Genomic DNA, 14,268 nt, shown 5'->3' on the forward strand with positions numbered 1-14,268 from the left:
TTCGATCCCTGGGTCAGGAAGATCCCCTGGAGAAGGGCATGGCAACCCACTCTAATATTCTTGTCTTGAGAATCCCATGGACAGAGGAGCCTGGTGGGGTACAGTCCTTAGGGTCCCAAAGAGTTGGACACAACTGAAATGACTTAGCATGCACACACTGTTAGCTATCCAAGTGGCAGTGTCTACTTGGCAGTTGAAGACACAAAGTTAGAACTTGGGGAGAGGGGATGGCTGGAAATATCGACTGTGAAATTGTCAGTTTATAGCTGGATCCTCATCCTGGAGGCTAGGTGAAGAAAGTCTTTCAATGAATAAGGAATAATAGGCCTTGTCTTATGCTGCCACTATGTGAGGTTGGATAAGAGTTGAGATATGATCATCATTGGGATGGCTATTAAGAGATGTACCATGAGATGATGGAGACAAAAGTCTGTGTCAAAGAGCATTGGCAGAGAGGAATATGACACTGCAGTTATAGAAAACTTTTTAAAAAAATTGAGATTTGCTATAAAGGAGGACAAAGAGACAGTGGTTGGAGGGGAACTTGAAATATGGGAGGAATTTTCTAAGTTTGTTTACTGATAGGACTAATCCAGAGGGAAAATTCACTGATATAGGAGAGAAGGGGTACAAAATTCTCAATTGGGCAAGAGCAGAAATCCAAGCACGGGTCAAGAGACTGGCCTTTGAAATGGATGTCAATGGTTCCTCTGTTTTATTAATACCAGGAGGGAAGGAGGAGTATATGGGTACAGATGCGGGTGGGTTTATGGCTGTAGGAAGATGTGGATCTTCTGACTACCTCCATTTTCTCAGTGAATAATTAGTCAGCTCCTAGCTCAGAGAAAGGATAAGAGAACGGGTGTTGGATGTTTGAGAGAGAAAGGAAGATACAGAATATTCCTCTGGAGAGTGGAAGACTGAGAATGGATTGGGGAAAATATAATAATATGCATGTCAAGAAGTAGTAGAGTTTGTAATCATTAATTTGAAGCAGAATGAATCAGCATAAGCATGTGTTCACTTCCCCGGTGGCTTTGATGCTTGTGATTCACGTGTAGATTGAGAGTGGGTTTGCAATGATCAGGGTTGGGATCAGGGAGGTTAGGTCATGTATAAAATAGTAATAATAATGATGGATTGTAGAATCAGGGTCAGAGTGGGGCAGGGAAGTGAAGACATAGATGGGTTCAAAAAGCTTGCTGGAGTTGGAGTACTAGAGAGGATAAACCAGAGGGATAATATATGGAGCTCAAAGAACAGAATACTTGGAACTGAGCTGATGGAAGCAGTGTGCTCATTTGTAGTGACTATGTATAGAAAAGAAGGAAGCTGAAGGGGGCCGAAAGATTAGGTCATAGTAGCTGAGAAGGCAAAGAAATTACAAATCCAAGATATTGGAAGGAATTTCAAGAAGACACTGAAATCATCAAGAGCAGAGGTATAGAGTCCCTGTGAATCAGGTGCTGTGTCTTTAAGGGATGAAGAAATTAACCTGTGGGTCTCAAGGTAAGTGCAACATGTAGGATGAACAAGATGATAGAAGATTGGTAAGCATGACTTTGAAGGAGTTGAGATACGTAGCTCTGAGGGAGAAACATTTGAACCTCGCATAGCACCTTGAATATACCTTCATGATACTGTCTTCTACATTTTGCTTTAGTCTCTGCCTTTTTTTTTTTCTGTCTCTTTTAGAAGCCCCATCTCTTTACTAAATTGTGAGTTCATTAGGCATAGGAACTTGTGCTGTCATTTTTAAGCACCACAGTGCCCAGTCTATAGCAAGCAATTACCATTTGTTGAATTAGATTGCACCAAATGTGGAAATTTAAAGATCAAATGGCTAACAACCTCAGAGAATACAATTTTGAAATGAGATTTACATCTAGATTTATTGCATGTACTAAAAACATAGCACCGTCAGCTAATCATGTAGTTCCAATTGTTTCCTGAGTTCCAAAGACATTAAAAAATATAATTTGATCATAAATATTGCAAAGAAAGGCCTGGGGGCATTCCATTTGCATGGAAAAGTGCTGTTTCCTTGTTTCTATGTTTCAGAAATAAAAATGTCTGGGAAGGAGAAGACTTGCTAGCTCTGACCATTTTCTGAACCCCCTAAATATTTGTTCATCCAAAATCACTCTTTGAAAGCTAAAGAATAGTTAATTTTTACTTTGCAGAAGGACCTGTCCCCCTGTTTTAACCATGCCTAGGGCAAACTGGGCAATGCAAAAACCCTATTCTTGAAAAATCTCCTCACTGTGTAATGGCATTGTATATGATGAATAATAAACATCACAAGAAAAGAGAAATTTTCATTGAAACTGTAAACTCTACTTAGATTTGCTTCCATAACTTATTTCTGCAGCATCTAAATGTAAATTGTAAGAGTGAAGAACTGTTTTATGTGATGTCCAAAATTGCCTTTTGAAAACCATGGCGCAGTGTCAGCACTTCAGTTCTACCACTGACATAGGTAATGGAGACAGGCTATCTGCCACACACTATTGCTTTCCGTGGGTAATTCACATTCTCCTTGTGTCTTTCAATTACCACTGGCAAAAATGCATAACTAATCAACTTAGATCAAAGATACTTGATTTGTACTCTTTCTCATCTCTGTCACCTCTTGCTCTCTCTTCTTCTTTCTCTCTCCCTCCTCTTTTCTCAGACACTCATAAAGCAGAATCACTTAAAGATAATAGCTCCTTCAAAAATACAGCTCCACAGGATTTAATTAAACCTTAAGTCCCAGACTGGCCTGGGGAGGCTGAAGTAGCACAAGATGAATATTTGTTCGGAGTGAACATGGGATTCCAGTGGCTTCAAGGTGTCAGAGACCAAGTGTATTAAAAGGGAGATTTGGCTTGTCACTGGTTGTATGAATTTAGTGAGTTAAACAGTGGGCTGGAGAGTTAGAAGTCCTCCCTTTTGTATGACCTTGCCTATGGCAGTGTCCTCCTCTCCTGCTTCCTTATCTGTAAAGTGGACTTTTTTTTTTTTGTAAAGTGGACTTTGAATACCAACCTTAAACACTGTTGGTGCTTAGAAAACAGCTTGTTAAATGTTCATACCTATTTTTTTTTTCTCTTTGGTTTACAAAGTCTAAGTAACTATGCTGGGGACATTTGTGTTGCTGTGGAATATTAAGTAAAGGTGAACGGGAGGGGCTTCCCTGGTGGCTTAGTGGTAAAGAATCTGCCTGCCAGTATAGGAGACATCGGTTTGATCCCTGATCTGGGAAGATCCCGCATGCCACAGAGCAACGGAGCCCATGCACCACAACTACTGAGCCTGAGCTCCTACTGAGCCCAGTACCCACAACTACTAAGCCCAGTACCCACAACTTCTAAGCCCATGTGCTTCAACTACTGCAGCCTGCATGCCCCAGGTCCTATGCTCCAGAACAAGAGAAGCCCCTGCAACGAGAAACCTGTGCCCTGCAATCCGCGGGTAGCCCCCACTCGCCACAACGAGAGAAAAGCCCATGCAGCAATGAAAGCCCAGAGCAGCCAAAAATAAATAAATAAAAAGTGGAAGGGATTATTTTGTTAATGAGCATTCCATATTTTCATCATAGCTTCAGGGATCTTGGAGTAAGCTGCATTAAAACAGAAGTAACTATATCCCTTCCATAAACTCTACTTAGAGCAAACTGCTCATACAAAACTGCTATTGTTAAAAAAAGATCCCAGCTGCCAGAATAATTGTAATGCCTGTGCATGCTTGCATGCTAAATGGCTTCAGTTGTGTCCGACTCTGTGTGACCCTATAGACTGTAGAATTCTGGGCTTCTCTGTCCATGGGCTTCTTCAGGCAAGAATACCAGGGTGGGTTGCCAGACCCTCCCCCAGGAGATTTTCCTGACCCAGGGACTGAACCCATGTCTTTTACGTCTTCTGCATTGGCAGGCAGGTTCTTTACCTCTAGTGCTGCCTGAGGTGCCCCTGTAATGGCTGACATTGACATCATAATTAATACTTACTATGTGCTAGAGACTGCTTAAACAATTGATATAGAGTAACTTGTTTACGCCTCACAACAATTCTATACATGACCAATGGAAAAACCATAGCTTTGACTATATGGACTTTTGTTGGTAAAAGTGATGTCTCTGCTTTTTAATGTGCTGTCTAGGTCTGTTATAGCTTTTCTTCCAAGGAGCAAGCATCTTTTAATTTCATGGTTGCAGTCATTGTCTGCAGTGATTTTGGAGCCCAAGAAAATAAAATGTGTCACTGATTCTACTTTTCCCCTTCTATTTGCCATGAAGTGGTGGGACTGGATGCCATGATCTTAGTTTTTTGAATGTTGAGTTTCAAGCCAGCTTTTTCACTCTCTTCTTTCACCTTTATCAAGAGGCTTTTTAGTTCCTCTTCACTTTCTGTCACTGGAGTGGTATCATTAAGTTCAATATCCCAGTTTGAAGAACACCAGGCTGGAGAAGTTCTCTTACTCTTGGGAGAGCCAGGCTTTTTGTTCTGTTCAGGTCTTTAACTTATTGAATGAGGCCCACCACAGTAAGAAGAGCAATCCGCTTTACTTGGTCTATTAATTCTAATGGTGGTTTTATGCAAATACCGCTTCATAGACACACCCAGGATAATGTTTGACCAAATATCTGGGTATCCCATGGCCCAGTCATATTGACACATAAAATTAATCATCGTATCATGTAAGTGACTGAGCCAGGATTTGGGTCCAGGCAGCTTGGCTCCAAGGCACATACTTTTAGCCTTTACTTACTTCTCTCTAAGGTCTTAGAGCTCCTTACTGTCACGTATTCAACAGGAAAGTCAAATAATGCCCCTCTCAGACTTTAACAAAGATTTTATAATTTTTAGAATCACAAATACCCACCCTCTTCCCACAACCAACATGTCATGCTAGGGAGATCTTACAAAGAGATAGTTTGCTACTAAGACTATTTGACCTTATTCCCACATATTGTTTTGCCCTTTAATATTTCAGATGGGCCAAAACTAGATCCTTGGTTGCCTCATACCAAATCTCAAACATTCCCAATTGGTTATTTCATAAACCACAGAAGGAAGAACAGGCAATCTTTGCTTTTCTTTCCTAGATCCTTATACAGAGAGAGCTGTAACCGGACCACAGGTCTGAGGACTGGGACTTCCTGCCTGATTCGTCTCTTCTGGAAATACAGCACTGTGTGGAAGAGGCAAAGACTCTGCTCATCTTCTTTAGAGTGGGGGATGCAGTCAACACATGAGTAAGTAAATGTGATGATATTTAGTTGAACGTGGGTTAGAGATATAAGTTCTATGACAACAACTGAGCTAGGAAAAGGAAGAGAGATGGGAGATGTTGGCGAGGTGGCTCTTAATGTAGGAGAATCCGAAAAGGCCTCTTGAGCAGGTGACATTTGAGCAGAGGTTTGAATGAGACATGAGACTGTCTATGAAAAGAACATTTTACGTGGAAACTGTGAATCAAGGGCAAAATCGGGAGTATTCGCTGAGTGTGTAAGGAACAGCCTGCTTGGAGGGAAGTTAGAAAGGCGTAGAGAGGAAGGTGATGGAACCTGAGGGGCCCCCAGGGCCAGGTCATGTAGGGCCTTCTGGTTCATGGAAAGACTTAGGATTTTGAGATGGGAAGACTTTGGAGGGTTTCGAGTAGGAGAAGAACACAGTCTGACTCATGTTTCAAAGCCCCCCATACCCCACTGCCCTTACATGACTGCAGTGATAGAATATTTACTTTGGAGCAAATGTGGAAGCAGAGAAACTAATTAGGAGGCTATTGTAATGACGGCTTGGGTTGGGTGGGAGTGAGGGTAGTGGTCAGAATTTATTTGGATTTGGGTTATATTTTGAAGATAGCACGAGGGGCCTTGTTGATAGATTTTCCATGTGGTGACTATTAGACTATTATACAGAGATCTTACAACTTAGATTTGTGTGCAAAAGAGTGGGTTGGACTAAATGGTATCTAAGGTCTATTTCTCTAGAATAGTGTTTTTACTCTGTGCTCCCTGAGACAACATTCAACTATTTTATCAGCTGCAGTTTAACTTTATTCTTTTGACATCTAAGGCTCAGTATATTTTCTTTGATCCAGAGTGTTTTTTTAATAGCAACATTATTAGTCCACCAAAACAGAAGCCGGTGGAAGAAAATGAAAGAATTTTCAGTGTATTCATGAACATGGTGGAAAATGTACCAAAAATTACAAGAAAAGTTTTGAAGACTTTGTAACTTTTAATAAATATGGGAGAAAGAAAGTCACGAAGAGGAGAAAAAAGACACATAACATCAAATAATATGAAAATGTCCCTCAGGGAAGGACCGAAGAAAGGATTATTTTATTTAGCTGCATCAGCAAAAAATCGCCTGGCTTTATATCAGGAAAAAAATCCCCATAATCCAGTTTTAAAAGCACTTGCTCCATATATTATGAATGACATTTCCAGGCTGCCAAATTTCTGATTGAGCTGGTGATTAGAAGACAATGCAGCATCTCCTTTCTCTCTCTTCCTTTCCTAGAAACAGGATTGCTTCAGCTCTTCTTCCTCTGAATGTTTCGTGAAAGTCAGGAACAGAGAAAGCAATGAGAGACATGTGTCAAAAAGTTGATTTGGTTGAAGAGAAATACTTAGTGGGAATGTGCGACAGCTAAGACGGAGAGGTGATAGAGGGGAGGTGGGGAACAAGAAGCGTCAGGGAACAGCAGCTTTACCTGCAGCGTTTGAAGGTCACAAGGAGTGTCAGATACAACAGTACCTGGGTTAATTGCCCCTGACACCAAATGCAATGAAGCTCTGTTCGATTTGCAGGCGACTCTGAAGAGAGATGGCTCATTTTCAACCTGCATGTTTATTTCACGTATCTTAATTGGCCTATTGAAGCATGAGGGCTGCTGTGAGGCAGCAGTGGCGGGGGGAGGATGTGGTGTGTGTGTGAGAGACAGAGAGAAAGAGAGAGAGGGGGGAAAGAGAGAGAGAGAGTTAAAAGTAGTAATTTATTATGATTGCTTTTCATGCTCACTGTAATAGACCACTTCCGAGCAATCAGGTTGCGCTCCTGCAGGACTTGGGGTGGCTCAGGTAGGCATTATTTAATTCATCTGTGAGAAAGTGAGCAACAGAGGAGGATAAAGTGGGTATTAATCTGAACTGTATGAGATTTGAGATGGCTGCATCTAAATCAATCCAAGGAATCGTCTGGGAAATCAACTCCCTGTTTTCAGCTGGCTCACACATTTTATTCTGGTGGGGGGTATTAGGAACTTTTTTCAATCACATCTTCCAAGTTTGGTTCATTGTAATAAACTCCAGGAAATTCATAAGTCAGGATGAATTTGTTCTGCCTGGAATTTCATTCCACAGTCTCTGAATGCTGATAACTGGGGGATGTTGCTGGGGTGTTATCTGAGAGCCCGAGGCGCTTCTGAGTTTGTGGTAGGGCTAGTCTGGATTTCTCCATACCTCCTGAGCCACAGGATATGGTTACGTCAGTTTGGGAGCTCTGCTGTAGTCAATGCAGGTGACAGAGATACCTGAAACAGGGGATAAAATGAAGAACCAGAAGTGAAATGCCGAGGGATCTTGCGCTGAGCTTAATGTGCGATGTGGAAGCAGATTCATTAAGGAACATTTCCCTTGATGTTTGATTATGGAAAATAAGAAATATTCTCACTGGCCTTGAAAGAATGTTTTAAAGAGGAGCCCCGTTAGTATGGAGCAAGCCAAAAATTGAAGAATAGGAAGACAAAAGCTGCCATTCAGTCCTTGGCTTTCGACCACAGCAGTGGCGTCCATACCTGAGTTCTCTTTGTTCCCTCCACATGTGGACCTCAGCTTCGAGAAGCCCTGTATTAAAAGGTAACTGCTGCCACTTTTGGTTATCCCCACTTGGAAATACCCAATGTAAAGGGGTACCCAGATAATCCAGAATGTGCTTACACTGTTTCTGAAAGATCATTGAAATGAAAACATGTACTTCATAATCATAATACATGAAGATTTCTCCAAAACATATCCATGGATTCATAGGAGTCCACGAGAAGAGGAACTTGGCTGTAGGATTCTTCTCAAAACAATCCTGGGGCATGTGAGCAGCTCTTTGGGAGTTATTCAGTAGGCTCTCTGGCAGGCGGCTGTATTTGTGAAGGTCTCTGGGTGCTGTGAGCTCCAGGGCACTTTATGCATGCCCCCCCAACAGTGTCCCCGTCATTTTTTACCCTCTTTTGTTCCAAGAGACCCAGAACAACTAATAAGCCATCTTGTATAGCCTAATATATACAAAGACAGTTTGATCAGGGTTAATGAAAGGGCCGATAATTTCTAAGAGAAATTTACAGGAGTCAAAGCTTTTGAAACATGGTTTCAAATTAATAAAAAGATTTGTATAAGACAAAGCATTTGTTTATCTGAGTATGAAAATGTTCTAATCTAGGGAATGGTGATAAAGCCTAAGTTATGATGTTTGGTTGCTACATCCTTCATCTATTCCAGGCTTGCAAAGCAGCTCTTCCCAACTGTCTGGCCTTTTCAAACTGTCTGTCTCTTTTGGCATGTGTGTCGATTACAGACCCCCATGAAGATGGTTAAGGTATACCAGTCGGTATATATTTTTGTAAATGTGCTTATTTTGAAAACACACATTGTTTTCTCAATGAAACATCTTGGGCCATACATAAATTAAAGTTGCTTTGTATGTTAATTAACTCAGTGGGTTACTGGGGTTTTTAATGGACCTCCAAACTCTATTGGATTCATCCTTCTGTGTTTAAAAAAGAAAAATAGAGAGAAAGGAAGATCTTTGATCTTCATCTTATCTGGGAGAGGAGAGTAGAAAGGAACCAGAGACAAAGGACTAAATTCACCTTTTGAGAAACGCAAGCAACAGAAAAGATAAAGTCATGGCTCCAAATATTGCAGAATAAATGGTTTCTGTTGTGTGAAGTTTCGGGAAAGAGAAAGAAACGGTTTTCTCAGAGTTGCTTGCATAGGTCTGCTCTCCCTAGGCCCTCCTTCTCCGGGAACCTTGCTGCTTTGTCCCATGTGGAGTTGTTAATACTATTCTGGGTGCACACTGAGGCAGAACTAGTTCATTCCCTGTCCAGTGGCACTGATCTCAGCTAGGTAGGCCAGATTCAGACCCAGGGGAAGGAGGCAGAATGTACTTGGGGCTGGAGGTGGGAAGCAGCAGGAAGGAAGGGTCTGCCAGTGTCTAGAAGCATCAACCTGAAAACTTGTTTGACAAAAATAAAGCCTGAAAGCTGGAGCTGATTTTCTTTCTTCAGGCACTTTTGAAAGTGAAGTTGCTCAGTCGTGTCAAACTCTTTGTGACCCCATGGGCTGTAGCCCACCAGGCTCCTCAGTCCATGGAATTTTCCAGGCAAGAGTACTGGAGTGGGTTGCCATTTCTTATTGCTTCCCACCAAATCCTGGGCTAGCAGCATCTGTTCTGAGTGCATTTCCGTTCCCTCCCAGACAGCAAGTGCATTTCTAAGACAGGTCCTTACATTACTCCTCATGTGCTCTTGGTTAATGAATAATATTAAAAACAATAACAATGCTTTTAGGCACATCATGAAAGCAGGATATTAACAGTAGGTAGGCTTCATTAGTTGAGCTCCTACATTCAAAATATCCACAAATAGCTGAACTCAGAGTGAAACTCTTTTTCATTCTACCCAGAGCTCTATTGTGGAGATGTAAAGTACCTTCCATAGTCAGTACTGCATATTAAACTGTTAAAAGAAGTTCTATTGATTCTCTTGAATCTACATCTTTTGCAAAGAAATCTGAACCCTTTCTTTTTCTTCTCATACTGGATCATGAAGACAGAACACCGTCCTTATGTCTATCACATATGATCAGCTCCTATGTTATCCACCTGTGAAATGCTCACTTTGCAGATTCACTGGGAAGTAAGAATAGCAAAGTTGTCCTCCATTTGTTCTAGGGATATTGCCAGTCTACATTCTCCATGCCACTGATGATGTATATTCAAGACAAAGTGCAAACTGACTTTAATAGTAATTGAAGAAAAACTACAAGCAAGAAGCTAAATTCTATGCAAACACTGAAAATCATTCTTAAAAGTATGTATAGAAATTATAGATTTTCTCAGGCTTGTATTACCTGAACATGATTTACCCTTTGTCTGTAAAGCATATGAGGACACAGAACTGTGTATATTTTAAAATTGTTTCATGTTTTTTCCTTGATGACCTGAAGAGAGTCGGTGAAGCTAGGCCAGATATAGATACACGCCCTTTAACAGTAGGTAATCAGGCCTGTTGTACCTACAGACACTTTCCCTACAGGATTATTGGCCCCATTTATTCCCACTGTGTTACTCCAGTTCACTTCAATTAGGAATATTTAGGAAAATGATTCAAAGTGAAGAGCTATTAAGAAATCTCTTCACATGCTGAATTAGTGGGACAGTGAGACAAATTGTGTTTTTATTAGATGAAAAATGATCTACACAACACTTCCCATGATTTTACAGGATCAGAATTCTAGTTGGTGTTTAGTGTTATGACCTTATAAAAGATCACGTGGCCTTATAACTTTATCATCCCTATCCTCAAATTCTTGCAGTGGCTCCCTGGTGCCTGAAACAGGTTGAACCTCTCGTTGGTAATCGGACATTTCTCTGCACTTACCTATCATTATACTCCCTTTTTTAAAAATTAATTTTTATTTTATATTGGAGTATAGTTGATTTGTAGTATTGTGTTTTAGGTATACAGCAAAGTGATTCAGTTATGCACATACATAAATCCATTGTTTTTCTAGGTTATTACAGTATATTGAGTTCCCTGTTGAATATCTATTTTTATATAGTAGTGTGTATATGTTAATTCCAAATTCCTGTTATCCCTCCCCTCAACTTTTCCCCTTTAGTAACCATACGTTTGTCTTTGAAGACTGTGAGTCTGCTTTATAAATAAGCTCATTTGTATCATTTTTTTAAGATTCCACATGTAAGTGATATCATGACATTTGTCTTTGTCTGACTTACCCCACTTAGTATGATAATCTCTAGGTCTACCCATGTTGCTGCAGATTCCTTCTTGTGCTTGACATCATAATCTCAAGGAACATTCAGCATTTGCTAAGCTTGCCATTCCTGTCCCTCTCTTGGAGTGATTTTTTTTTTCTTTTTGTTTTTAAATCTTCATGTTTTCTCTTCAGCCTTAGAACTTATTTTTGCTCCATGTTCCAGGGTGAAATCCTGTTTTAGGAACCAACTCAAGTGTATCACAAAAAATGTGACTCACTTCTGTACTTGGAATGAATTGTTTCTTTGCTTCACTCTTTCAGCACACTGGTTCTTGATCCTGACTATACATCAGAATCACTGGGGAGTTAAAAAAATAATACTGATGCATTCTGTGCACCAAATTCTCACTTTAAATCTGAACAATGATCACCAGTGACATTTTACTCTTTACCCAATCCTTTCCAGATACATGTAGGTAATATCTCCTTTCAAGGGCAGCCTGAAGGTGCCTGCTGATTCTCTCAAAGTGAGTTTGGAAGAGTGAGTGGGGGCAGCTCACTCCCTTGGGTCAAGCGGCTGTATATTCAGGCCACTCAAGGCAGCTGTTTTCTTGCTCTGTGTACATCCCCTGCTGACCAGTGCCTGCTTCACCTACTAACTACTCACAGCACTGACCTTCCTGCATACTTGCCCCACGCCCCAGCTAGTGACTGTTCTCATCCAAGGGACAGTGAGGGGTGGTCCCCTCTGCTGGTAACTGATGGATCAACCTAATGTAATCCCTCTCATAACTGGTAGCCTCCCCCTGCCCCTGGGGCTGAAGATTGCTGCCAGGCCCAGCCTGCTGTCTACCGCACAGGTGGGGTGTTGATCCAAGACCTTGCTTCAGACTTCTAAGCCCCCTCATGCATTAAGCCGAGTCTCTGTTGCTGACTCCGGGCTCCCTTTGGTCTTGGAGCTGGGCAGGTACAGGGCTTGTGGGCCTGGGGGTGGGGTGGAGGTATTGAGAGAAGTCTTTGATGCAACTGCCCCTACCTGCCACTGCTCCACCAGCCAGGTGAGCATGCTAATGTCACAAACTGTGATGTACATGAAACTATGGGTGATTGTGTATGACATGTATGTGAAAAATCAAGTCTGAACAGTCCTGCTGCAGAACCTATGCAGATCAGTCTAAAAGCTCTTGCTACAGTGGTTCTGTGGTTCACTAACTGTTGTAACTTGTAAGTCTACAATCATTTTATTGTTTGGTAATATCTTTTTTTATACTGCAATAAACACTTCTGTGATTTCCCATTCATGTACAGGCAGTGAAGCATGCGATTCTACCCCATTCTCCTAGGTGAGTCACTCTCCGCAGCTCCTGATGAAGACTTCACGATGTTTCCTTTATCCTCATGCTTTTATTACTTCCTCCCTACTCCGCACTCTTGGCTGGTGGCCTAGCTTCCTACTTTCCCAAGAAAGTGTTAGGAATCAGGAAAGGACACGCCCTTTCTCTCACCCAGCACTTTACCAAACTGCTGAGTCTCTCCTGGGTACTGTTTCCCTTCTTGAGGCACGGCCCCAGCTCACGTCACATTCCCACCCATGCATCCCTGGCCTCTTTTCCAGGATCTGCTTCTCCCATTTGCTCTTCTCTCTTCTGCTTTGTTATGATCCTCTCTACTGGATCATCTGCCATCCTTATGATTAAAACTCTCCAAAAAGCAGGAATAGAAGGAACATACCTCAACATAATAAAAGCTATATATGACAAACCCACAGCAAGCATCACCCTCAATGGTGAAAAATTGAAGGCATTTCCCCTGAAATCAGGAACAAGACAAGGGTGCCCACTCTCACCACTACTATTCAACATAGTGTTGGAAGTTCTGGCCACAGCAATCAGAGCAGAAAAAGAAGTAAAAGGAATCCAGATAGGAAAAGAAGAAGTAAAACTCTCACTGTTTGCAGATGACATGATCCTCTATATAGAAAACCCTAAAGACTCTACCAGAAAATTACTAGAGCTAATCAATGAATATAGTAAAGTTGCAGGATATAAAATTAACACACAGAAATCCCTTGCATTCCTATATACTAACAATGAAAAAACAGAAAGAGAAATTAAGGAAACAATACCATTCACCATTGCAACAAAAAGAATAAAATACTTAGGAGTATATCTACCTAAAGAAACAAAAGACCTATACATAGAAAACTATAAAACACTGATGAAAGAAATCAAAGAGGACACAAACAGATGGAGAAACATACCGTGTTCATGGATTGGAAGAATCAATATTGTCAAAATGGCTATTCTACCCAAAGCAGTCTATAGATTCAATGCAATCCCTATCAAGCTACCAACGTATTTTTCACAGAACTAGACCAAAGAATTTCACAATTTGTATGGAAATACAAAAAACCTCGAATAGCCAAAGTAATCTTGAGAAAGAAGAATGGAACTGGAGGAATCAACCTGCCTGACTTCAGACTCTACTACAAAGCCACAGTCATCAAGACAGTATGGTACTGGCACAAAGACAGAAATATAGATCAATGGAACAGAATAGAAAGCCCAGAGATAAATCCACGAACCTATGGACACCTTATCTTTGACAAAGGAGGCAAGGATATACAACGGAAAAAAGACAACCTCTTTAACAAGTGGTGCTGGGAAAACTGGTCAACCACTTGTAAAAGAATGAAACTAGAACACTTTCTAACACCATACACAAAAATAAACTCAAAATGGATTAAAGATCTAAATGTAAGACCAGAAACTATAAAACTCCTAGAGGAGAACATAGGCAAAACACTCTCCGACATAAATCACAGCAAGATCCTCTATGACCCACCTCCCAGAATATTGGAAATAAAAGCAAAACTAAACAAATGGGACCTAATGAAACTTAAAAGCTTTTGCACTACAAAGGAAACTATAAGTAAGGTGAAAAGACAGCCCTCAGATTGGGAGAAAATAATAGCAAATGAAGAAACAGACAAAGGATTAATCTCAAAAATATACAAGCAACTCCTGCAGCTCAATTCCAGAAAAATAAATGACCCAATCAAAAAATGGGCCAAAGAACTAAACAGACATTTCTCCAAAGAAGACATACAGATGGCTAACAAACACATGAAAAGATGCTCAACATCACTCATTATCAGAGAAATGCAAATCAAAACCACAATGAGGTACCATTACACGCCAGTCAGGATGGCTGCTATCCAAAAGTCTACAAGCAATAAATGCTGGAGAGGGTGTGGAGAAAAGGGAACCCTCTTACACTGTTGG

The 14,268-nt window shown here is 41.0% G+C and overlaps 1 long non-coding RNA gene across 1 annotated transcript in view; it reads left to right on the forward strand.

Moving 5' to 3' along the window:
• Positions 1-14,268, forward strand: part of LOC122428456 — a 117,298-nt gene that overhangs the window by 80,116 nt on the left and 22,914 nt on the right. The window contains exon 2 of the long non-coding RNA XR_006265716.1: positions 5,087-5,236. This is a non-coding gene — a long non-coding RNA (uncharacterized LOC122428456). The remainder of the gene's footprint in view (positions 1-5,086; positions 5,237-14,268) is intronic.

This window comes from Cervus canadensis, chromosome 26 (assembly GCF_019320065.1).
Source record: "Cervus canadensis isolate Bull #8, Minnesota chromosome 26, ASM1932006v1, whole genome shotgun sequence".
NCBI classification, from domain to species: Eukaryota; Metazoa; Chordata; class Mammalia; order Artiodactyla; family Cervidae; genus Cervus; species Cervus canadensis.